Genomic DNA, 27,955 nt, shown 5'->3' with positions numbered 1-27,955 from the left:
AAGCTTCATATGGAGCCATCCCTATGCTAGCATGATGGTTGTTATTGTAGGCAAACTCCACCAAGGGTAGATGCTGCCTCCAAGAACCGCCAAAATCCAGCACACACATTCTGAGCATATCCTCTATTGTCTGAATGGTCCTCTCCGATTGTCCATCCGTCTATGGATGGAAAGCAGTGCTAAAATCCAACCTGGTACCCATGGCATTCTGCAGACTCCGCCAAAACCTGAAGGTGAACTGGGGCCTTCGATCAGACACTATTGAAATAGGAACCCCATGCAGCCTGACTGTAATACCCGGCTAGATTCAGACATCGGAATTCCTACCGTCCGGGGGAGTTCGAGGATGTCAGAGGTCTCTGGAAGGGTAAGAGAAAGTTTTCTAAAATATGTGCAAGTGTTTTAAAGGTTTAGCGTAGAAAAGGATTGAGTTTTGAAGAGATATGGCCAAGGAGGCATTTTGCCATGTTCGGCCCCCTAAGGTTAAGTTCGGCCGCCTAAAGTGCCCAATGTTCGGCCCCCGAAGGTTATGTTCGGCCCCCGAAAGTTGCATAGTTTTGCATGCGATTCGGCAGCCGAACCTGAGGCGGTTGCTCATGTATAAGAGCACCGAGTGGCAGAAAAAGGAGAAGGTTTCTTCTCTCCTTCTGACCTAGGTGAGGTCTTGATCTCCTTAAAGTATTTTCATGGTTTTTCTTCAAATCTTTCATGGTTTTTATGAGTTTTACTCTTGTTTTGAAGAGTTGTGAGCTTGAAACAAGGTTTTGGAGTTTGAAGCTTTTGAAGCTTGGTTTCTCCATATCTTTGAGTTTGGATCATCTCAGCCTTTGTTCTTCAAGAGGTAAGTGTTGATCCATGGTTCTTCTGATGTTTTTATGAGTGTTGTAAAGGGAAAAGGGAGCTAGGCATGAGTTTGCATGAGATGTGCATCATAGGGTTTATGAATCCTTTATGTTTGATGTGTGTCTTGTGAGCTTGTTTGTTGGAGTTTAAAGTTATTTGAAGCTCCCTTAGGCTTGTTGAAGTGTTTATGCATGTTTTAGAAGGGTTAAATGCATGTGTTGAGGTCTGAACAGGTGATGGAGGGACTGGCAGGCGTCCTTGTGCACGAAACTGAGTTCTGGCTAAACTCAGGTTCGGCCCCCGAAAGTCCAAGTTAGGCCGCCGAACATGCCTGACTTTCGTCTCTGGAGGAGACATTCGGCCGCCGAAGGTGCTGCCGAAGGTGCCCTGTCCAGCCTTCCTTTGCTTGTTTTGCATGCATGTTTTGTGATGTTTTAGAGGGTTTTTGGAGAGATGTTCCTAGTTATGTTAGAGTATGTTTGGTACCTCATTTATGTCCATCTGTGTAGGATTGGACCGAGGAACCGAGGAGGCTCCAGAGTTAGAGTTGGCCCAGAGTTAGCCAGCATTGGCTAGAGGTGAGTGGAACTAAACTGAATATTTTATTTTGAGAAATGACACGATTCTAGCATGATCCATGCATCATAAAATGCCATGTTATGTAATAGGTTGTATTGCATTAGAATCCACGAATTTGATGCATTGCATAAGTTGTTGTTGTGGTGTGGATGAACGTTGGATGATCCTTAGCCCTTGACATGAGATAAGATATTACTACAGAGATATGGCATGAGATAGCCATTCCAGGTCGCTCCTGGATAGTCCAGGTCGCTCCTGGTACTCAGTTACAGATAGACATACAGCATAAGAGAAGACTGGGTGATGGCTCCGCCTCCCTAGCATTATTGGATTTGTTGTGATATGATACAGTACAGAGAAGACTGGGTGATGGTTCTACCTCCCTAGCACAGTTGGGTATAGAAGTCTAGGTGATGGCTCTGCCTCCCTAGCAAGTAGGGTATTTGTTTATAGTAGGGGGCTATAGGTGACAAGTTCATCCGTTTGATGATTTGTTTGTGATGTGACGCATTTCATGATAACATGTAATTAATGAACTGTTTTACTGTTCCTCCTCACTGGGCTATAGAGCTCATCCCACTCCCTTAACCCCAGTTTTGCAGGTTCTGAGATAGCTATGGGAAGTCAAAGTCAGCAAGAGTACAGAGGAAAGTTGTGCTTGAATGTATGTTGTAATAGCGTAGTGGACATGATGTAATGAAAAGAGTAGTTGTAATGTAATGTAATGTATAGATATGTACTGTCGTATACTGGATAGACCTTGTACATGAATCCTGTTTTACATTTCTTGATAAGAAATGTGTGAGTTAGGCTTAATGTATGGCTTTGATGTGATACCAGTGGATTGTGTTACAGAGTAAAAGGGTTTCAATCCCTTGATCCACAGCAGATAGTAGTCCCTGGTATAGGCCCTGAGGGCCATTTCAGATTGATATATCTGAGTAGCAGTAGTTAAGCCTACAGAGTTTTACAGGATTGTTGAGTATCTTTGTATCATGTATGGGATTTATCAGGTACACAGAGAGTATAGTCGGCTTGCTACGGGTCTCGGCGGCCTTAAGCCGATCTGGATCCTAGTGCCAGTGATGGTTCGGACCGTTACTGAGGGGTACCGGTTTCCGGGTCGTTACAGATTGGTATCAGAGCATAGGGCCTCAAGAGTACGGTGTGTTGAGCATCTTTGCTCAAGGATTAGAGATATCCCACATCGGAAAGAGGTGTTGTCTTGTATAGGATGGGAAGCACAATAGGTAAAATCATGTCCACTAGGATAGGATGTGGAGTCCTGTTTTGCATGCTGATGTGAAATGCCATGATGAGTTGCATGTGCATTATTGATATATTTAATATGTGCTGAGGATTCATGTGTTTTCACATGGATCATTTGATGATATTTTTGTGTGATGTTGTGCTTTTCAGAGGCAGGATGAGAGGAACTCGTCGATCTGCTAGATTGACAGGAGCTCCGCTGGAGGATGAGGACATGGATGCTCATCTCCCCGTTCTGCAAAGGGCAACATCAGATAGTATAAACAGAGAAGGTACATCAAGGGACCCTAGAAGGTCTGATGATGAGAGTAGAAGGGGAGTTGTCCAGAGTGGTATGTCAGGGTGTATGAGAGAAATAGAGGAGAATGAGCAGAGTAGAGATGGTAGCTTTGGCAGGAGTGGGTTGGGAGGAGATATGGGTAAGTCCCAAGGAGGCACTCAGGCCTCGAGATTTGTTCCACCTCAGTATCCACCCTACCAGTGGGGGGTAGAGTACCCGATGAGAGGTACATCAGAGTTTCCTAGTTATCACCCATATCCCACCTTTATGCCCTATCCTTCCTTTTATCCGCCATATCCACCGCCACATCCACAGTATACCATGTTTCCACCCTTCTTTGGTTATCCAAGTTTAGCAAACCCTACCTCAGGGAATGTTGCACCTCCTCCACCACCAGGAGAAACAGTAGCCCCAATTGTCCAAACACCCAAGCCTAGTTCACCTGGGGAAAGTATGGTGCAGATGACAGCTTATTTGAGGTTGGATGTTCCCAAATTTGAGACTGGTGATGACCCTGTTGAGTATCTTAGAATGGTTAAGCTAATAACTGATGAGTTGGGAGCCAGTGAGAGTAGAGCCATTCAGATGGCAGGGGTCACATTGAAATGTGAAAAAGCGAGAGAATGGTTCACCCAGTATGTAAACCCGAGGGTAGAAAGCTTATCCTGGGAACAGTTTGCTACAGAGTTTGCAGGATGGGCTTGTTCAGATAGCTCAAGGGAGCATAAAGAGAGTGACTGTGAGCAGCCAGGGCAGACAGAAAACATGAGTATTGAAAATGACCCAGAGAATAGTGCTCATTTCCCTTTGGGTGAAGCTGCTGCAAAGAATAAAAAGAAAGTGAGAGGCCTGAAAGGGTCAAAGAAAAGAGAGTTCTGGAATAGGGTAAAGTTTGGCATAGGTTGTCGCGAGGGTTCGAGTTCTGGTTGGGATAGTTCTAGATGTGTGAAGTGCGGTAGGAGGCACAAAGGCGTATGTCGGGCTGGGACAACAGCATGTTTCAGGTGCGGACAGGAGGGGCACATGGCACGAGAGTGTCCCATTACGGTCATGTCAGCACAGTTCCCACAGACATCCGCAGACAATATAATGCCACCAGAAGCTCCAGCCTCGGTACAGGGCAGAGGTAGAGAAAGAGGGGTAGTCCCTTCTTCAGGAGGTTCCTTCAGTGGACGTCCGTTAGTTCCGGCTCGGATTTTCACCCAGGATCAGCCAGAGACAGACACACGGAACACAGTGGTGCCAGGTAAACTCACTTTTGAGTGTTCTAATGTGTATAGAATATCAGTTGATGTGAAAATAGTAAAGTGTACTAGAGTTAGATGTTCAGAGCCAAAAGGTCAGAGATAAAGGTTTAGAGACGAGTGAGTCGCTACATGTTAGTGAGCCAGGAAAAAGCTTGAGAGCTATAGCCGTATGGCTTTGAAGTCCAGGTAGAGAGAGAGTGATCTCTCATCTCTAAGTGTAGACCTTAAGTAAAGAAAGAAGGCAGAGAATAGCGGAAGAAAGTGAAGAGTAAGAAAAAGAATAAAAGTAAGTAAGAGAAAAGTAAGGAAAGAAAAGAGTAAATGAGAGAAGATAGAGCAGAGAAAGAACAGAATAGACTAAATGTAAAGTAAGAAAGGTTAGAAAGAGATTTCAGTTTAGTCTGGGATTAGATGGCGAGTGAGCTTTAGTTCAGATAGTTCTGGATCCGTGAGGCGTGGAGGTTACACAAAAGTAGTCTGATGGTATGGGACTACGGCATGTATAGATGTGAGCAGAAAGGACTCATATTTTGTGAGCGTCCTACTGCGGCCCAGATTGGCACAGTCCCAGCAGATGACTTCGAGTAGTGTAACTCAGCCTGTTGCTCTAGCCATGTTTCAGGACAGTGGTTGACGCAGGAGAAGAGAGTTCTCCTTTTCTTTGGTCGGTTCCCGAAGGAAGATTCGTTAGCTTTAGCTTGGATCTTCATCCTGACTTAGTAGGCGGTTAACACATTGAACACGGTGACGTCAAATACGTTCACTTGAGGGTGTTCAGATGTGTAGGTTATAGTGGACCCTGATGTTTCTTTCCCTGTTGTTGTGAGAGCCATAAATAGAGGAGGGGTTGATAACTTCTGGCTTAGAGTGTTCTCTTTGGGTCAGAGGGCCCAAGAGTGTGATCCATCTATGGCAGAGTCAGTCTGTCGGTTCAGTTCAGAGTTTGGTGAGAGTAGTAGATGCCGTCCAGCTGACCTTATGGTTCTAGGGGTGACTGATGATGTCAACCTAGGGCGGATTGGCTAGCTACTCGAGGTACTACCTACGTCTGCAAAGACAAGGTAGGACAGGTCAGAGTTCAGAGGCTCGGATGGGTCAGAGTTAGTCCTTAGAGGGGGACAGTTTAGCATACCCAGCAGTTTGATATCAACCCTACAGGCTCGTGAATTCGTTAGGGAAGTTAGTCAGGAGTTTTCTTGCTCTTGTTTGAGCGCATAGCCAGGTCAGGGAACCAGCCTCAGTATTCACAGATAGGAAAAGAGAAAGAGTGTTAGATGTTATTCCAGACGAGTTAGCAGGTTTACCATTAGTAAACCCAGTGGAGTTGAGACTAGATGTATCTTCACCTTTTCCTTTGGAATGATACCTGTAGCATGTAAGAGTTGAAACCTATAAGAGCTAGAAAAGCAGTTACAGACTGAAGAGCGATAGTAGAACAATGTGCACTTGGTAGTAAAGGCTTCTATCCGACTTAGTACTACACCCTGGAGTGTTCCAGTATCGTTGTGAGAAACGAAGGATGAAACCTTGAGATTTTGTCACAACTGTGACTAGTTGCACAAAATCACTACCAAGGACAGGTGTTCCCATGCAGAATGGATGATCTATAGGACCAGCTAGTAGAAGCTGGTTGTTTTCCATAATAGATCTAAGAGTTGGGAACTATATGGCCAAAGTCAATTTAGCAGTTGCGTAGAGGTGAGATCTTTATGATAGTGAAGAGTCTAAACCAGAGGGAAGGGGTAAAACTGCTCAGCGACTCTGAGTATACAAGACAAGATTTACTGGGTAAGACTTAGCTGCCCTCAGTCAGATGTCGCTTATCAGTTTATCCTATAGAAACAGATAGCGAGAGAGCTAGAGATAGTCTAGCCATGTTAGAAGGGATCAAAAGAGAAGAAGCCAGTATAGTAAAGAAGAATAAAGACGGGCAAGGATCAGAGTGCGTAGCAAAATCGTAGAATAGTTTAGAGAAACAGAGAAGCATGCCCGATATCTACGAAATGTTGTAGATTTTCAGAGAACATGGCATAGAGGTCAAGTTCTGTAAGCTGAGTGCAATTTCAGGGCATGTCTGTTTCATTGTGATGTGTCACAATATAACATTGAAAGTAAGTAGAGAGAGAGAACGTGATAGCCAAGTCATCTAGCATTTCCGTAGAGTTATAAAGCCGAGAAGCATCAAAGAGAAAGGAAGATCCGTAGTCAGAAGTACAGGTTAGTATAACCAGAGGAGTGCGAATAAGCTGAGAAAAGGCAAAGAAAAGAAAAGTTAGTAGTCATATGAAAGAGTTAGGTCGTTTGTGTACAAGCAAGAGTGGTAAACACTCAGTGTAGACACAGCTTAAGCAGTGAAGGGTCAGCAAAGTCAGACAGTATAGCCAACCCGGGAGTTTTACTCCAGGGGTATCTGTGTCTCGTCGTAGAGACCGATGGTAGGCTTTCTTCTTGTTTCCCTGTATGTTTCTTGTTGTTGTTTTAACATTCGAGGACGAATGTTTTTAAAGGAGGGAAGAATGTAATACCCGGCTAGATTCAGACATCGGAATTCCTACCGTCCGGGGGAGTTCGAGGATGTCAGAGGTCTCTGGAAGGGTAAGAGAAAGTTTTCTAAAATATGTGCAAGTGTTTTAAAGGTTTAGCGTAGAAAAGGATTGAGTTTTGAAGAGATATGGCCAATGAGGCATTTTGCCATGTTCGGCCCCCTAAGGTTAAGTTCGGCCGCCTAAAGTGCCCAATGTTCGGCCCCCGAAGGTTATGTTCGGCCCCCGAAAGTTGCATAGTTTTGCATGCGATTCGGCAGCCGAACCTGAGGCGGTTGCTCATGTATAAGAGCACCGAGTGGCAGAAAAAGGAGAAGGTTTCTTCTCTCCTTCTGACCTAGGTGAGGTCTTGATCTCCTTAAAGTATTTTCATGGTTTTTCTTCAAATCTTTCATGGTTTTTATGAGTTTTACTCTTGTTTTGAAGAGTTGTGAGCTTGAAACAAGGTTTTGGAGTTTGAAGCTTTTGAAGCTTGGTTTCTCCATATCTTTGAGTTTGGATCATCTCAGCCTTTGTTCTTCAAGAGGTAAGTGTTGATCCATGGTTCTTCTGATGTTTTTATGAGTGTTGTAAAGGGAAAAGGGAGCTAGGCATGAGTTTGCATGAGATGTGCATCATAGGGTTTATGAATCCTTTATGTTTGATGTGTGTCTTGTGAGCTTGTTTGTTGGAGTTTAAAGTTATTTGAAGCTCCCTTAGGCTTGTTGAAGTGTTTATGCATGTTTTAGAAGGGTTAAATGCATGTGTTGAGGTCTGAACAGGTGATGGAGGGACTGGCAGGCGTCCTTGTGCACGAAACTGAGTTCTGGCTAAACTCAGGTTCGGCCCCCGAAAGTCCAAGTTAGGCCGCCGAACATGCCTGACTTTCGTCTCTGGAGGAGACATTCGGCCGCCGAAGGTGCTGCCGAAGGTGCCCTGTCCAGCCTTCCTTTGCTTGTTTTGCATGCATGTTTTGTGATGTTTTAGAGGGTTTTTGGAGAGATGTTCCTAGTTATGTTAGAGTATGTTTGGTACCTCATTTATGTCCATCTGTGTAGGATTGGACCGAGGAACCGAGGAGGCTCCAGAGTTAGAGTTGGCCCAGAGTTAGCCAGCATTGGCTAGAGGTGAGTGGAACTAAACTGAATATTTTATTTTGAGAAATGACACGATTCTAGCATGATCCATGCATCATAAAATGCCATGTTATGTAATAGGTTGTATTGCATTAGAATCCACGAATTTGATGCATTGCATAAGTTGTTGTTGTGGTGTGGATGAACGTTGGATGATCCTTAGCCCTTGACATGAGATAAGATATTACTACAGAGATATGGCATGAGATAGCCATTCCAGGTCGCTCCTGGATAGTCCAGGTCGCTCCTGGTACTCAGTTACAGATAGACATACAGCATAAGAGAAGACTGGGTGATGGCTCCGCCTCCCTAGCATTATTGGATTTGTTGTGATATGATACAGTACAGAGAAGACTGGGTGATGGTTCTACCTCCCTAGCACAGTTGGGTATAGAAGTCTAGGTGATGGCTCTGCCTCCCTAGCAAGTAGGGTATTTGTTTATAGTAGGGGGCTATAGGTGACAAGTTCATCCGTAACAGCCCGCTTACCGGACCATCACCGGCACTAGGATCCAGATCGGCTTAAGGCCGCCGGGACCCGTAGTAAGCCTACTGTCAACTCTGTGTACCTGATAAATCCCATACATGATCACACTTAAACTTAAAACTGTTACTTACTCTTCTCTCTCTTTTTTTTTTTTTTGTTTTCTTTCTTTCTTTCTTTGCTTGACTATCCTTTCTTTTCTTGAAACTTTTCTCATCAACTAAGCCTGGACTATGCATGCTCTGTCTGTATGCACTCGAAGAGTGATACCTGCTATGGTACCATACAGTAACTACAGAGATAGAAAGACTACCATGCACCAAGCCTAGCGCATCATAACAACATTATCTCAAACATACAATGATCATGTGCAAAGGGATAAACATACACTAGGGCCAAGCACAATTCTATAACTCAATACATAACTTGCTATTACATCATTTCTATACATTACATAAACTCTGTACTGTACATCATTATCATGTCCACTATTCTATATTATTACATATGCCTTTACCCTTGCTTTCTCTTTCTCTTTCTCTTCTCTGAGGCCCTGAAAAATGGGGTTAGGGAGAGGGATGAGCTGCTAAAGCCCAGTGAGCGGAATCTATAAAAAAATCACATTTAAAACATGCTATCATATGATGCATCACTGCACAAACATTTCACATCTCGGATTGGACATGATCCCAAAACTCCCTCTGTCAGTGCCCGGCTCCCAAAGGAGCTCACACAGGTCTTTCACTAACTACTCATGGTGCCCGACCCTATAAGGGCTCTCACAGGACTCATCCAAGGTAAATGCCCGGCCCCAAAGGAGCTCACACAGGACATACAATAATGACAGACTTATGGGCTATTGAGATCGCCTCGGTCCAATCCACATATACAAGTAATAATGCAATGCATCAACTTGATGAATACTAATGCAAAGCATCCTACATAAACATGGCATTCATGATGCATGAATCATGCTAAAACAGTTCTTAACTTTTAAAATAAAGTTCTGTTCCACTCACCTCTGTCAACTGCTGGGCAGTCTCTGTAACTCTAACTCTGTGGGCCTCCTTGGTCTCTCGGGTCCGTACCTACACAGGTGGACTCAAATGAGGACCAAACTTACTTAAACATAACTCTTAATATCTCCCCAAAACCCCTCTAAAACATCATAGGCATGCATGGAAAAATGGGCAAAAGAAGGCTGGACTGGGCACTTTCGGCGGCTGGTTCGGCGGCCGAAACCTCCCTCCAGAGACGAAACTCATGCATGTTCGGCGGCACCTTCGGCGGCCGAAAGTCTCGTCCAGAGACGAAACTCATGCACTTTCGGCGGCCGAACTCCCTCTTTCGGCGGCCGAAAGCCTCTTTCTCACCCAAAAGCCTCTTTCTCACCCAAAAGCCTAGCTTTCGGGGGCAAGGTTTGGCAGCCGAAACTGCCTCCACAAGGGGTTCGGCGGCCGAACCTTGCTTCGGCGGCCGAACCTGGATTCTCCAGAAAGGCAGAATCCGAGCACAACTCATGCTCTCAGCCTCCAAAATCCTATCAAACACCCATAACATGCATACCAACACTTCTCAACTAACACACAACATAACTCATGCATATAGAGGCCTAAAAACTAGCTCAAGCCTCAAAACAACAACAAAACTCATAGAAACTCATATGATCAACATATGCTCAAACTCATGTTTATACCCCAAAACATGCCATAAACCTCTCCAAAACTTCTAAAACTTGCTTTAAACATAAGGGGAGGTGAGGATCCATGCTTACCTCTTGAAGAACTAGAGGATTGATGATCCAAGCTTGGAGATGGGGGAAAACTCACTCAAAATCTCCAAGTGCTCAACTTTGCTTCCTTTTGCTCAAAACTCTAAAACAAAACTCAAATCAAGTTAAAACATGCAAGATTTGAGGAAAACATGAGAAATCACACCAAGGAGAGCTTGAACCTACCTTTGACCCAAAAACAGAGTGTTTAACACTCAAGTCTCGGGCAAAGGGGCTTTTGTAGTGACCAACCGACTCTTCCTTCGGCGGCCTAACGTGCATGCGAAACCATGCAACTTTCGGCGGCCGAACTTCACCTTCGGCGGCCGAACCTGGCTTTTGTCCCCTTGGCCTTTTCATTTCAACACTCAATTTTCTTAACTCAAAACATGCAAACATGATAAAAACACTGAAAAACATCTTAAAAACCTTTCTTATACCCTTAGGGCAAGCTCCGACATCCTCGAATCCCGACTTCCAATGGAAAATCCGTCGGAACGTAGGAATTCCGATACCGGGGTCTAGCCGGGTATTACATTCTCCCCCCCTTAAGAACATTCGTCCCCGAATGTTCCTCTCTAACTCAAACATACTCATAACATAACATAGGGCACATAAAGAACAAAAGAAACTAGAACTAACCTCAAAAGAGATGGGGGTACTGTTGGAGCATAGACTCCCTTGTCTCCCAGGTGCACTCTTCGATGTTATGGTGGTTCCAGAGGACTTTCACCATCGGGATCTCCTTGTTCCTTAGCTTTCTGATCTGGGTGTCAATGATCCGCACTGGTTGTTCTACATACGTGAGATCTCCTAGGATCTCCACATTTGGTTCACTGAGAACCTTACTCGGATCTGACACAAACTTCCTTAGCATCGAAACATGGAAGACTGGATGGATTCTTTCCATAGACATAGGCAAATCAAGCTTATACGATACATTTCCGACCTTCTGCAAAATCTCAAAAGGTCCAATGTACCGCGGAGCCAGCTTACCTTTCCTCCCAAAACGAACCACCCCTTTCATTGGAGACACCTTCAACAAGACCAGATCCCCCTCCTCAAACTCTATGTGCTTTCTGCGAACGTCTGCATAGCTCTTCTGCCGACTAACAGCAGTCTTGAGCCTCTCTCTGATGATGGGCACCACCCTGTTCGTGATCTCTACTAACTCAGGCCCTGCTAGGGACCTTTCTCCAACCGCTTCCCAACAAACTGGTGACCTGCACTTCCTCCCATACAGAGCTTCATATGGGGCCATCCCTATGCTAGCATGATGACTATTGTTGTAGGCAAACTCCACTAAGGGAAGATGCTGCCTCCAAGAGCCACCAAAATCTAGCACACACATGCGAAGCATATCTTCTATGGTTTGGATGGTCCTCTCTGACTGTCCGTCAGTCTGTGGATGGAAAGCAGTGCTGAAGTCTAATCTTGTGCCCATAGCCTCTTGCAGACTTCGCCAAAACCTGGAGGTAAACTGGGGTCCTCTGTCAGACACTATAGAAACAGGAGCCCCATGCAACCTCACAACTTCCTCAAGATATACCTGCGCTAGCTTATCCACAGAGTAGCCACTCCTGACAGGAATGAAGTGAGCAGATTTAGTCAGTCTATCCACAATCACCCATATGGAGTTTAGTCTGTTGGACGTCGCCGGTAAGCCCACTACAAAATCCATGGTTATGTTCTCCCATTTCCATTCTGGAATCGGCAGTGGGTTAAGCATTCCAGCCGGCTTCTGGTGCTCTAGCTTCACCCTTTGACATATCTCGCAGGCTGACACAAACTGTGCCACTTCTCTCTTCATTGCTGGCCACCAATAAACTTTCTTCAGATCTTGATACATCTTGGTGGCTCCAGGGTGAATGCTATATCTCGCATTATGAGCTTCTCTCATAATGTCTCCTTTCCAACTAATATCGTCTGGTACGCATAGTCTATGCCCGTAGCGGAGAATCCCTTGGTCGTCGAATCTGAACTCTTCGCTCTTGCCTGACTGAACAGTCCTGGCAATCTTGACCAACACTGGATCCTCATGTTGTTTCTGAGCCACCTGCTCCAGAAACACGGGTGTAACTCTCATCTGTGCAATCAAAGCACCTGTACCAGTTACCTCTAACTGTAGCCCTTCCTCAACTAACCTGTAGAAGTCCTTCACCACCGGTCTCCTCTCTGCTGTAATGTGAGATAAACTGCCTAGTGATTTCCGGCTCAAGGCATCGGCTACAACATTTGCCTTTCCCGGATGATACTGGATCCTGCAATCATAATCACTAAGCAATTCCACCCACCGTCTCTGCCTCAAGTTTAACTCTCTCTGACTCAGGATGTGCTGTAGGCTCTTATGATCTGTAAAGATCTCACATTTCACCCCATAGAGGTAATGCCTCCACATCTTGAGTGCAAAGATAACAGCTGCCATCTCAAGATCGTGTGTCGGATAGTTCAGCTCGTGCTTCTTCAGCTGTCTAGAAGCATAAGCTATTACTCTGTCATTCTGCATTAACACACAACCTAATCCCACTCGGGACGCATCACAGAACACTGTGAAGTCTTCATCACTAGTAGGCAGAGCTAACACCGGTGCTGAAGTTAATCTTCTCTTTAGCTCTTCGAAACTCTCTTCACATTGGTCAGACCATGTGAATCTCTGGTTCTTTCTGGTTAATCTGGTCATAGGAGCCGCTATCTTGGAGAAGTCCTGAACGAACCTCCTGTAGTAGCCTGCCAAACCCAAGAAACTCTTGACCTCTGTCACTGTGGTGGGTCTAGGCCAATTGGCTACAGCTTCTATCTTCTTGGGGTCCACTGCTATACCTTGATCTGACACTACATGCCCCAAGAATGAAATGCTCCTTAGCCAGAACTCACACTTGGAGAACTTGGCATATAAACCATGCTCTCTCAAGGTCTGCAGGACTATCCTCAGATGATGGGCATGCTCCTCTGCATTCCTGGAATACACTAAGATATCATCTATGAAGACAATAACAAAGTGATCCAGGTGTTCTCTGAAAACTCGGTTCATGAGATCCATGAATGCTGCAGGGGCGTTAGTCAACCCGAACGGCATCACTAAGAACTCATAATGCCCATATCTGGTCCTGAAAGCTGTCTTAGGTACATCCTCTTCCCTGATTCTCAGCTGATGATAGCCCGATCTCAGATCTATCTTAGAAAAACAACCTGCTCCTGCTAGCTGGTCGAATAGATCATCGATCCTGGGTAGAGGATACTTATTCTTGGTAGTGACTTTGTTCAACTGCCTGTCGTCGATACAAAGTCTAAGGGATCCATCCTTCTTCTTGACAAACAACACTGGAGCACCCCAGGGTGAGGTACTCGAACGGATGAAACCCTTGTCTACCAACTCCTGTAGCTGCTCTTTCAACTCCTTAAGCTCTGCTGGTGCCATCCTGTAGGGAGGAATAGAGATCGGTCTGGTACCAGGCACTAACTCTATCTCGAACTCTATTTCCCTATCAGGTGGTAGTCCTGGAAGCTCATCTGGAAACACATCTGGGAACTCTTTGACTACGGGCACTGAACTGGGGTCCCTAACCTGACTGTCTAGCTCTCTCACATGAGCTAGATACCCCTGACATCCCCTCCGGAGCAACCTACGAGCCTGTAGGGCTGATATCAGACCTCTAGGCGTGCCCCTCCTGTCTCCTCTGAAGACAAACTCAGATCCATCCTCATCCCTGAACTTAACTACCTTGTCTCTACAGTCCAAGGTAGCACCATATGCAGATAGCCAATCCATCCCTAGAATGACGTCAAAATCTGTCAACTCTAGAACCACAAGGTCAGCTGGAAGGCATCTACCATCTATAAACACTGGACTATGTCGACAGACTGTCTCTGCCAACGATGGATCACACTTAGGGCCACTGACCCATAGGGGACACTCTAACCCAGACGTCATCAAACCCACTCTCTCTATGGCTCTGGGAGCAACAAAGGAATGCGAAGCACCAGGGTCTAACAAAGCATACACCTCAGAACACCCAATGAGAAGGTTACCTGACACCACGGTGTTAGAAGTGTTTGCCTCCTGCTGTGTCATCGTGAAAATCCGCGCCGGAGCTGACGGACCTCCACCTCTGGGACCTGCAGATGAAGAGGCTGACCCTCTCCCTCTGCCTCTGCCCTGCGTCATAACTGAAACTGGTGGCTGTGGCATGCTAGCTGGAGCTGTCTGCTGGGATGGTGCCGTGAAAGCTGCCTGAGGGCACTCACGAGCCATGTGTCCCTCCTGGCCGCACCTGTAACATCCTGTAATCCCAAAGCGACAAACTCCTCTGTGCGCTTTACCGCACCTACTACACACTGGAACCTCTGAACCTGAACTCATGCCACTGCCCAATCCCAGACCTGCTTTAATCTTGTTCCAGAACTTATTCTTCCTCGACTTCTGCGTGGAAACACTCCACTTCTTACCACTGGAAGTTGCTGCACCCTGTGAAGAGGGATCTGACTTACCCCTACCTGGGGTCTTAGAACCAGAAGACTGTGCCGGCTGCTGTTTCACTGTACCCTGTATAATGGCACTAGCCTCCATCCTCCGTGCTAAATCCACCACGGTGTGGAAACTCTCCCTCTCGGCTGCATGGATCAAAGAGGAATACCTGGAATGCAGTTTCATAGCATACCTCCTGGCCTTTTTCTGTTCCGTATCATAGGCCTGTCCTGCATACCGCAGCAACTCCAGAAACCTGTCAGTAAACTCATCAATACTCATATCCTCAGTCTGCTTGAGCTGCTCAAACTCTATCATCTTTAGCTCTTTCGAGCTATCTGGGAATGCCCATCCGGCAAACTCATTAGCAAACTCCTCCCAAGACATGTTATCCAACCTCGGGTCCACATAGACGCCAAACCATTCCTTCGCCTTCTTACATTTTAAAGTGAACCCTGCCATTTGAATGGCTCTGGTATCATCTGCCCCTAACTCATCTGCTATCATCTTGACTGCTTTAATGTACTCAAACGGATCATCTCCGGATTGGTACTTAGGAGCATCTAACTTTAGGTAATCAGTCATCTTTACCTTGCTCCTCACAGATGGGCCAGGTTGAGGTGTTTGGATAACTGGGGCTTCTGGTTGTACCACTGGTGGTGGTGGTGGAGGAGGTGCAGAACTTTCTGGTGTAGAGTATGCTGGACTGGGGTAAAAAGGCGAGGGTGGATACATGGGATATGGTGGATATGGGGGGTAATACGGTGGATAAGGCATATATGTGGGATATGGGTGAAAACTCGGATAATCCGATGTACCTCCCATCGAATATCCTGGGCCCTGTGGGTAGGGCTGATAGTGGGGTGGATAACCATACCCCGAGGCCTGACCGCCTCCCTGTGATGATCCCACATCCTCCTCTGTAGTGCCAACACCTAACCCTCCATCCCTTCTTGGATCCACATCCATCTCTTCCCTTGTATCACTAGATCTTCTTCTCTGTTCTGTCTCCCTCCTGCTTTCATCAAACGACCTCCTAGGGTCCCTTGATGATCTTTCTCTGCCTGCCCTTTGGGACATAGCTCTTGGCAAAGCAGGGGGACGCCCTTCCATACCCTCATTCTCGGGCGGAGCTCCAGTCAATCTAGCTGATCGACGGGTTCCTCTCATTTTAGCTTCTGAAAACATAACATACACTTTAGCATCATATGATCCATGTAAAAACATGAACCCTCAACTCATAGCATAGCATATCATAGCATTTAAATGCACATGCATAACATCATGGCATTACACATCAAGACAGGACTCAACATCCTATCCTAGTGGACATGATCTTCCTATTGTGCTTGCCCTCTAACACAACCTCTTTCCGATGTGAGATATCTCTAATCCCTGAGCATCTTAGCTCAGCACACCGTACTCTAGAGGTCCTATGCTCTGATACCAATCTGTAACAGCCCGCTTACCGGACCATCACCGGCACTAGGATCCAGATCGGCTTAAGGCCGCCGGGACCCGTAGTAAGCCTACTGTCAACTCTGTGTACCTGATAAATCCCATACATGATCACACTTAAACTTAAAACTGTTACTTACTCTTCTCTCTCTTTTTTTTTTTTTTGTTTTCTTTCTTTCTTTCTTTGCTTGACTATCCTTTCTTTTCTTGAAACTTTTCTCATCAACTAAGCCTGGACTATGCATGCTCTGTCTGTATGCACTCGAAGAGTGATACCTGCTATGGTACCATACAGTAACTACAGAGATAGAAAGACTACCATGCACCAAGCCTAGCGCATCATAACAACATTATCTCAAACATACAATGATCATGTGCAAAGGGATAAACATACACTAGGGCCAAGCACAATTCTATAACTCAATACATAACTTGCTATTACATCATTTCTATACATTACATAAACTCTGTACTGTACATCATTATCATGTCCACTATTCTATATTATTACATATGCCTTTACCCTTGCTTTCTCTTTCTCTTTCTCTTCTCTGAGGCCCTGAAAAATGGGGTTAGGGAGAGGGATGAGCTGCTAAAGCCCAGTGAGCGGAATCTATAAAAAAATCACATTTAAAACATGCTATCATATGATGCATCACTGCACAAACATTTCACATCTCGGATTGGACATGATCCCAAAACTCCCTCTGTCAGTGCCCGGCTCCCAAAGGAGCTCACACAGGTCTTTCACTAACTACTCATGGTGCCCGACCCTATAAGGGCTCTCACAGGACTCATCCAAGGTAAATGCCCGGCCCCAAAGGAGCTCACACAGGACATACAATAATGACAGACTTATGGGCTATTGAGATCGCCTCGGTCCAATCCACATATACAAGTAATAATGCAATGCATCAACTTGATGAATACTAATGCAAAGCATCCTACATAAACATGGCATTCATGATGCATGAATCATGCTAAAACAGTTCTTAACTTTTAAAATAAAGTTCTGTTCCACTCACCTTTGTCAACTGCTGGGCAGTCTCTGTAACTCTAACTCTGTGGGCCTCCTTGGTCTCTCGGGTCCGTACCTACACAGGTGGACTCAAATGAGGACCAAACTTACTTAAACATAACTCTTAATATCTCCCCAAAACCCCTCTAAAACATCATAGGCATGCATGGAAAAATGGGCAAAAGAAGGCTGGACTGGGCACTTTCGGCGGCTGGTTCGGCGGCCGAAACCTCCCTCCAGAGACGAAACTCATGCATGTTCGGCGGCACCTTCGGCGGCCGAAAGTCTCGTCCAGAGACGAAACTCATGCACTTTCGGCGGCCGAACTCCCTCTTTCGGCGGCCGAAAGCCTCTTTCTCACCCAAAAGCCTAGCTTTCGGGGGCAAGGTTTGGCAGCCGAAACTGCCTCCACAAGGGGTTCGGCGGCCGAACCTTGCTTCGGCGGCCGAACCTGGATTCTCCAGAAAGGCAGAATCCGAGCACAACTCATGCTCTCAGCCTCCAAAATCCTATCAAACACCCATAACATGCATACCAACACTTCTCAACTAACACACAACATAACTCATGCATATAGAGGCCTAAAAACTAGCTCAAGCCTCAAAACAACAACAAAACTCATAGAAACTCATATGATCAACATATGCTCAAACTCATGTTTATACCCCAAAACATGCCATAAACCTCTCCAAAACTTCTAAAACTTGCTTTAAACATAAGGGGAGGTGAGGATCCATGCTTACCTCTTGAAGAACTAGAGGATTGATGATCCAAGCTTGGAGATGGGGGAAAACTCACTCAAAATCTCCAAGTGCTCAACTTTGCTTCCTTTTGCTCAAAACTCTAAAACAAAACTCAAATCAAGTTAAAACATGCAAGATTTGAGGAAAACATGAGAAATCACACCAAGGAGAGCTTGAACCTACCTTTGACCCAAAAACAGAGTGTTTAACACTCAAGTCTCGGGCAAAGGGGCTTTTGTAGTGACCAACCGACTCTTCCTTCGGCGGCCTAACGTGCATGCGAAACCATGCAACTTTCGGCGGCCGAACTTCACCTTCGGCGGCCGAACCTGGCTTTTGTCCCCTTGGCCTTTTCATTTCAACACTCAATTTTCTTAACTCAAAACATGCAAACATGATAAAAACACTGAAAAACATCTTAAAAACCTTTCTTATACCCTTAGGGCAAGCTCCGACATCCTCGAATCCCGACTTCCAACGGAAAATCCGTCGGAACGTAGGAATTCCGATACCGGGGTCTAGCCGGGTATTACAGGGTGATGGTTCTACCTCCCTAGCACAGTTGGGTATAGAAGTCTAGGTGATGGCTCTGCCTCCCTAGCAAGTAGGGTATTTGTTTATAGTAGGGGGCTATAGGTGACAAGTTCATCCGTTTGATGATTTGTTTGTGATGTGACGCATTTCATGATAACATGTAATTAATGAACTGTTTTACTGTTCCTCCTCACTGGGCTATAGAGCTCATCCCACTCCCTTAACCCCAGTTTTGCAGGTTCTGAGATAGCTATGGGAAGTCAAAGTCAGCAAGAGTACAGAGGAAAGTTGTGCTTGAATGTATGTTGTAATAGCGTAGTGGACATGATGTAATGAAAAGAGTAGTTGTAATGTAATGTAATGTATAGATATGTACTGTCGTATACTGGATAGACCTTGTACATGAATCCTGTTTTACATTTCTTGATAAGAAATGTGTGAGTTAGGCTTAATGTATGGCTTTGATGTGATACCAGTGGATTGTGTTACAGAGTAAAAGGGTTTCAATCCCTTGATCCACAGCAGATAGTAGTCCCTGGTATAGGCCCTGAGGGCCATTTCAGATTGATATATCTGAGTAGCAGTAGTTAAGCCTACAGAGTTTTACAGGATTGTTGAGTATCTTTGTATCATGTATGGGATTTATCAGGTACACAGAGAGTATAGTCGGCTTGCTACGGGTCCCGGCGGCCTTAAGCCGATCTGGATCCTAGTGCCAGTGATGGTTCGGACCGTTACTGAGGGGTACCGGTTTCCGGGTCGTTACACTGACAACCTCATCAACATACACCTGCGCCAACTTGTCCACAGAATAGCCACTCCTGACAGGGATGAAGTGAGCAGATTTGGTGAGTCTGTCCACAATCACCCATATGGAGTCCAATCTGTTGGACGCTGCCGGTAACCCCACCACGAAGTCCATAGCTATATTCTCCCATTTCCACTCTGGAATAGGTAGTGGGTTAAGCATTCCAGCCGGCTTCTGATGTTCCAGCTTCACCCTCTGACATATTTCGCAGGCTGACACAAACTGTGCCACTTCCCTCTTCATAGCTGGCCACCAATACACTCTCTTCAGATCTTGATACATTTTGGTGGCTCCAGGGTGAACACTGTATCTGGCATTATGAGCTTCCCTTATAATGTCTCCCTTCAGTCCCACGTCATCTGGTACACATAATCTATTCCCATAGCGGAGGATCCCCTTACTGTCAAATCTGAACCCTTCGTTCTTGCATGACTGAACAGTCCTGGCAATCTTCACTAATTCTGGGTCCTCGTGCTGTTTCTGAGCCACCTGCTCCAGAAACATAGGTGCCACTCTCATCTGGGCTATCAAAGCACCTGTACCAGACAACTCCAACTGTAGACCTTCATTGATGAGCTTGAAGAACTCCCTCACTACTGGCCTCCTCTCTACTGAAATATGGGACAAACTGCCAAGTGATTTCCGGCTTAAGGCGTCTGCCACAACATTCGCCTTACCCGGATAATACTGGATCTTGCAATCATAGTCACTGAGCAGTTCTACCCATCTTCTCTGCCTCAAATTTAGCTCTCTCTAACTCAGGATGTACTACAGGCTCTTATGATCTGTGAAGATCTCACATTTTACCCCATAAAGGTAATGCCTCCACATCTTGAGTGCAAAGATTACCGCTGCCATCTCTAGGTCATGTGTAGGGTAATTCAACTCGTGCTTCTTCAGCTGCCTTGAAGCATAAGCAATCACCCTTTCATTCTGCATTAGCACACAACCCATTCCCACACAGGACGCATCACAATAGACTGAGAAGTCTTCGTTACTAGTTGGCAGAGCTAACACTGGTGCTGAAGTCAACCTCTTCTTGAGCTCCTCAAAGCTTTCTTCGCACTGGTCGGTCCACACAAACCTCTGGTTCTTCTTAGTTAATCTGGTCATGGGAGCTGCAATCTTAGAGAAGTCCTGAACGAACCTCCTGTAGTAACCTGCTAGACCCAAAAAGCTCTTGATTTCTGTTACTGTGGTGGGTCTAGGCCAGTTAGCTACAGCTTCCACTTTCTTGGGGTCTACCTCAATTCCATTTTCTGTCACCACATGCCCCAAGAAGGAGATGCTCCTCAGGCATAACTCACACTTGGAGAACTTGGCATACAAGCCATGTTCCCTCAAGGTCTGCAAAACCAACCTCAAATGATGGGCATGCTCCTCTGCATTCCTGAAGTACACTAAGATATCATCTATGAAGACAATAACAAAGTGATCCAGGTACTGGCTAAACACTCTGTTCATGAGAGCCATGAATGCTGCAGGGGCGTTGGTTACCCGAACGGCATTACAAGGAACTCATAGTGCCCATATCTGGTCCTGAATGCTGTTTTCGGCACATCCTCTTCTCTTATCCTCAGCTGGTGATACCCCGATCTCAGATCTATTTTGGAGAAACAACCTGCTCCTGCTAGCTGGTCGAATAGATCGTCGATCCTTGGCAACGGGTATCTATTCTTGGTAGTGACCTTGTTCAACTGCTTGTAGTCGATACAAAGTCTGAGAGATCCATCCTTCTTTTTCACAAATAGCACTGAAGCACCCCAAGGTGAGGTACTCGGTCGGATGAATCCTCTATCTACCAACTCTTGCAACTGCTCTTTAAGCTCCTTCAATTCTGCTGGTGCCATCCTGTAGGGAGGGATAGAGATCGGTCTAGTTCCAGGCATCAATTCTATCTCGAACTCTATCTCCCTAGCAGGTGGTAAACCTGGCAGCTCGTTTGGGAAAACATGTATGAACTCTCTGACCACTGGCACTGAGGCGGGCTCTCTAATATGACTATCCAGCTCCCTCACATGAGCCAGAAAACCCTGACAACCCCTCCTGAGCAACCTACGAGCCTGAAGGGCTGATATCAAACCTCTAGGTGTACTCCCCCTGTCTCCTCTGAAGACAACCTTTGACCCATCCTGACATCTGAACTTGACTACCTTGTCTCTGCAGTCCAAGGTAGCACCATGGGTAGATAGCCAATCCATCCCTAGAATGACGTCAAAATCTGTCAAATCTAGAACCACAAGGTCGGCTGAAAGGCATCTCCCCTCTAAAAAAACTGGACTATACTGGCAGACTGACTCTGGCACTGACGGGTCATACTTGGGTCCACTGACCCATAGGGGACACTCTAACCTAGAGACCATCAATCCCAACCTCTCGACGGCCCTCGGAGCAATGAAAGAATGCAATGCACTAGGGTCCAATAATGCATACACATCAGAACAACCAATGATGAGATTACCTGACACCACGGTGTTGGATGTGTTTGTCTCCTGCTGAGTCATTGTGAAGATCCGCGCTGGAGCTGATGGACCTTCACCTCTAAAACCCGCTGAAGAAGAGGCTGCCCCTCTCCCTCGGCCTCTGCCACTTGCCTGAGTCACGGCTGGAGCCACTGGCTGAACCACACTACCAGAAGCTGTCTGCTGAGACTGTACCATAGAAGCTACTCTAGGACACTCCCGTGCCATGTGTCCCTCCTGCCCACATCTAAAGTAGGCTATCGTCCCAACCAGACACACTCCTTTGTGCGGCTTCCCACACTTCTTACATACTGCATTATCTGCGCTAGAGCTTGAGCCACTACCTAATCCCAGACCAGACTTGATCTTGCTCCAGAACTTGTTCTTCTTAGACTTGGCTTTACCCCATCTCTTACTGCCTGAACTCAGAGAAGAAGGGTCTAACCTTCCCCCTCCTGGGGTCTTGGAACTAGAAGGCTGTGCCATTGACTGCTTAACTTTCCCCTCGATGATTGCACTAGCCTCCATCCTCCGAGCCATATCCACTATGGCATGGAAACTCTCTCTCTCTGCTGACTGAATCAAGGAGGAATACCTGGAATGGAGCCTCATGATATACCTCCTTGACTTCTTCTGATCTGTATCCAGATTCTGCCCAGCAAACGGCAACAGCTCCAAGAATCTGTTTGTATACTCATCCACACTCATCTCATCGGTCTGCCTCAACTGTTCAAACTCAATCATCTTCAATTCTCTTGAATTGTCAGGGAAAGCCCATCCTGCAAACTCATTGGCAAACTCCTCCCATGATAGGCTATCCAACCTCGGGTTCACATAGTTCTTAAACCACTCTCGGGCCTTCTTACATTTCAGTGTGAACCCAGCCATCTGAATGGCTCTACTATCATCAGCTCATATCTCATCTGTAATTGTCTTGACCCTCTCAAGGTACACAAACGAGTCATCACCGGTTTCAAACTGGGGAGCACCCAGCTTCATGTAATCGGTCATCTTGACCTTGCTCCCTCCAGCTGAGCTAGGCTTAGGCATTTGGGTTACTGGTACAGTAGGTGCTGCAGGTGGTGGAGGAGGTGCAGCATCCCCCGAGGTAGGGTTTGCTGTATCTGGATGGTAGGGTGAGGGTGGATACATAGGGTATTGTGGGTACGGTGGGTAGAAAGGTGGGTATGGCATCTGAGAGTGATGAGGGTTAAAACTGGGGTACTCCGATGTACCTCCCATCGAATACCCAGGATTATGTGAAAAGGGAGGGTAGTAAGGTGGCTGAACAAATCCCGAGGCCTGAGTGCCTCATTGGGACTCTCCCATTCCCTCTTCCGACATACTTACTCTGAGACTGCCATCACTCCTCTGATCCACATCCATCTGATCCCCCACATCCTCTGACATATCTCCTTGCACTGTTTCCCTCACTGATCTGCTTCTACCCAGATCCAAAGACCTTCTAGGGTCTCTTACTGCTCTTTCTCTGCTGGACCTACTTGACATTGCCCTAGGCAATGCAGGAGGACGGGCATCAGTGCCCTCGTCCTGGGGTGGTACTCCAGTCAATCGTGCAGATCGACGAGTTCCTCTCATCCTGTTTTCTGAAAAATAGTACACATCACATAGAACATTAGCATCAAATGGTTCATGTGCAAACACATGAACCCGCATCACATACATCACATATCATAGCATAACATTAATGCACATGCATATAATCATGGCATTTCACATCATCATTCAAGACAGGACTCTTTATCCTATCCTAGTGGACATGATCTCCCTATTGTGCTTGACCTTCTATAACATCTATGAGCCCGACACTTTAGGTCTGACCATATGAACCTAGGGCTCTGATACCACTCTGTAACGACCCGAAAACCGGACCGCTACCGGCGCTAGGATCTAGATCGGCTTAAGGCCGCCGGGACCCGTAGCAAGCCTAACATACATCCTGTGAACCTGTTTAATCCCATACATGATCAACAACATACATAAAAATTTGAACTTTTCTTTTCATTCATTCATTTGCCAAACTCAACCTGTGCATGCACTATACATAAACATAATCATAAACATTAACCCCTCCTTGGAGTCTCATCAATGCTCCAATGGGGTGACATAACATGTATTGAGTTTGGTTCATAATAATCATCATTAAATATTAAGATCATGTACTAGAAAGGGATTGACATACTACTATGGTCAAGCACAACTCTAAACTTTCTTAAACATCATTACATTACATTCAATACTACTCTTTTACATGACTGTACTAAACATAACATATTTAACATTTATCATGTCCACACTAGCTATTACATGACCATAACTTCATTACTCTTGCTGACCTCCTGGTTTACCCTGTGCCTGTAAACCTGGGGGTTAAGGGAGAGGGGTGAGCTACTAGAGCCCAGTGAGCAGAATAATAAAACATTATAATTAAACCACATGATAATATGGAATGCATCACATCACAACTAATCACATCAAGGATGAATTTGTCACCAATAGTCCTCAACACATTCCAATAGTGCCAGGGGCGTAGAATGGGCCTCGACCTGGTCTTTCTCTTATCATAACATACATAACATAACATTCCTATAATGCCAGGGGCGTAGAATGGGCCTCGACCTGGTCTTTCTCTTACTATAGTGCCAGGGGCATAGAATGGGCCTCGACCTGGACTTCCATACCATACCATATCACATCAAGTCATACCATACGAGGACTAAAGGATCATTCAACATTCATCCATATCATCAACATAATATGCAATGCAACATATTCGTGAATTCTAATGCAAACATCCTATTATATCTCATGGCATTCATGATGCGTGAATCATGCTAAAACTGATTTATTTCTATTTTAAAACATAAGAAGTTATTCCACTCACCTCTGGCTGAAGCCCTAATGACTCTGAAGCAGCTATCTCACTGCTGAGGTCCTCGGTTCCTCGGGTCCGAACCTACACAGGTGGACTCAAATGAGGGACCTAACACACATAAACATGACTCTGAAATACCCCCCCAAAAACCCCCTAAAACACCTTAAAACAATCATGGAAATCATGCAAAGGAGGGCTGAATAGGGCACTTTCGGCGGCAGGTTCGGCGGCCGAAAGGCCCTCCAGAGCCGAAACTCATGCACCTTCGGCGGCACTTTCGGCGGCCGAAGGTTCCCTCTAGAGACGAAACTCATGCATGTTCGGCGGCACCTTCGGCGGCCAAAACTCCCTTCCAGAGCCGAAAGTCTACTTTCGGGGGCAGAGTTCGGCAGCCGAAAGAGCCTTCGGCTGCCGAACCTGGTTTCTCCCAAAGGGCAGAAACTCGGTTCCAACATGCACAAATGCCTCCCAACTCATACAATCATGCATTTTCCTATTCTACAACATACATACTCAAGCATACAAGCTCCTAGGGGCTTCAAACTATCTTAAACCCCATCTACAATACATCAAACATGCATAACCAACATACATTGTTCATAAACGCACAGTAAACCCATAAACTTCACATAAACCTACACATGCATTTCTACCCCATAAAACCTCATAAAACTTACTTAAAACATGTAATGAAGTATGGATCTACTCTTACCTCTTGTAGAACGAGAGGAGAGACGATCCAACTCGGAGATGGGAGAGATCCGCTCTTTGGTCTCCAAGTTTCCAAAACTTGCTCTTTTTGCTCAAATCTCTTCAAATCAACATAAAGCTTGTTAAAACGTGAAAGATAGGAGGAAAAACATCAAAAACGAACCAAAGGAGAGCATGAACTCACTGTGGCCGAAAATGGGGAGAAAACTCGCCCGTTTCGACCATGAAGCTCTTATATAGGGCTGGCAGACCACCTTTCGGCAGCCGAACGTGCCCCCACATCTCATGCAAGTTCGGCGGCCGAACCTTTGAGATTTTCGAAAGTCTAACTTGCCCCCCTAAACCATCCAATCTTCGGCGGCCGAACTTGAGGTTCGGCGACCGAACCTGAAAATGCCTCCTTGGTCCTCTTTCATTCAAAACTCAATTCCTTTCTTACTTAAAATCATCAAATACCTTCAAACATTTTATAAAAACATGATTTTACCCTTCTAGAGGTTTCTGACATCCGAGATTCTACCGGACAGTAGAAATTCCGATACCGGAGTCTAGCCGGGTATTACAATCATACATATTGAGGGCTAATGGATCATCCAACATTCATCCACATCAACAACATAGAATGCAATGCATCATATTCGTGAGATTCTAATGCAACAACCTAAAATATATCATGGTATTCGTGATGCATGAACATGCTCAAAACTTTGTTATTTTAATACATAGTTCAGTTCTACTCACCTCTGGCTGACTCTGATCTAACTCTGAAGCAGCTGACACACTGATGGGCTCCTCGGTTCCTCGAGTCCGATCCTACACAGGTGGACTCATATGAGGTACCAAACATGGACTAACATGACTCTAAACAACTCCCCAAAACCCCCTAAAACACCTCAAAACATTCATGCAAAACAGGCAAAGGAAGGCTGGACAGGGCACCTTCGGCAGCCGAACCCTCCTCCAGATCTGAAAGTCATGCACCTTCGGCGGCCGAAAGTTCTCTCCAGATCCGAAACTCATGCATGTTCGGCGGCAGGTTCAGCGGCCGAAACTGCCCTCCAGAGCCGAAAGTCCAAACTTTTGGGGGCAAGCTTAGGCGGCCAAGCATGCTACCACAGGCAGGTTCGGCGGCCGAAAGTGCCTTCGACTGCCGAACCTGAGTTCTTCCAGAAATGGCAGAACTCAGCCTCTCACATGCACATTGCCTCCCAAACTTTCCAAACATGCATTCAACACTTCTAAAACATGCATACCCACATACATGAGCATATAGGGGTCTCAAACTATCCTAAACCCCAACAACTACACAAATAACAACTCATACAACATACATTCACCATAAACTTATCATTAACCTAAACATGCATTTCTACCCCAAAAATCTCATAAAACTTGTTTAAAACATGGAATGAGCTAAAGATCTACTCTTACCTCTTGAAGATCGAGAGGGAAGGCGACCTAAACTTGGAGAAATGGAGGAAGAGAGCTCCTGGGTCTCCAAGCTTCAAATCTTGATCTTAGCTCCAAAAATCTCCAAAACCAAGTTAGAACTCGTTAAAACTTGAAAGATTTGAGAAAAATCATCAAAACCAACCATGGGAGGGCATGGACTCACCGTTGGCCGAAAATAGGGGAGAAAACTCGCTCATTTTCGGCCATGGGGCCTTTTATAGGTGGCTGGCCAGGCCACCTTCGGAAACCGAAGGTGACTCCAAAACTCATGCATGTTCGGCGGCCGAACCTGGATTTTCCCTTTATGGTCTTTTCATTCAAAACTCAATTTCTTTCTTACTTAAAATCATAAAATACTTAAAAACATTTTAGAAAAAACATATTCTTACCCTTCTAGAGCGTCTCGACATCCGAGATTTCGCCGGACAGTAGGAATTCTGATGCCGGAGTCTAGCCGGGTATTACAGGCTGTCCCTCTTCCTCGACCTCGCCCTCTGATACGGATTCAATAGGGCAAATTTCTAACAATGGTGTGGAGCAAACTTATGTCATTCAAATGGATCTAAAAGGAGTTCAAAATCATATTCATATGATCCATATATATTTGGGGCGTGCTTCAACTCATATGGGACAGATTTGGTGCAACACTTGCAATCATAGGCTTAGGGAGCCTAATCAAACCCATGGGCTAAAACTACACAGAGGGAAGCCTAAAGTGAAGATCAAGGCTTTTGTGAAGATTCAGCTTTGTTATGATGGGCTTGCTATATTTTTGTTATTTGAACACTTATTTTATTTTAGCTTTGTTTGGGCTTGTATTCTGGCCATATTTTATCTTTTAAGTTTTAGAGTGTTGGGCCATATTTTGGGCTTATGTTTTAATACTTGTGTTATTTTAGTGTGTGATTGGGCTTGGGCCTTATGTGTTTAAGTCAGGCCCAAGAAGAGTGTCTTAGGGTTTTATTTATTTTTCTCCTTACTATATAAGGATAAGAAACAATTGTAAGAGGGGGCTTTTAATCAAAAATTTCATAATTTCTTTCATGCCTTTGGCGTGTATTGCTTTGAGTGAGAGTGAGGATTTGCTTTCATCAATTGCACCAGGAATCTTGGCTAACTTATCAACTATTCGTTGTGGCGTTTGTCGGATTCTCATCTAAATCCTTCGATCATTGGTGTTTCAGCTTCTCTAAGTTTGGGGTGCCATAGGAGGTGGGTTTATCAAATCTTTGGATTCCATATCTACTTGTGCGTGTGGGTTTGAGGCTTGTGCCATA

The sequence above is a fragment of the Manihot esculenta genome, chromosome 6, assembly GCF_001659605.2.
Source record: "Manihot esculenta cultivar AM560-2 chromosome 6, M.esculenta_v8, whole genome shotgun sequence".
Classification (NCBI taxonomy): Eukaryota; Viridiplantae; Streptophyta; class Magnoliopsida; order Malpighiales; family Euphorbiaceae; genus Manihot; species Manihot esculenta.
The sequence above is the reverse complement of the archived record's forward strand: the minus strand, read 5'-3'. Positions refer to the sequence as shown.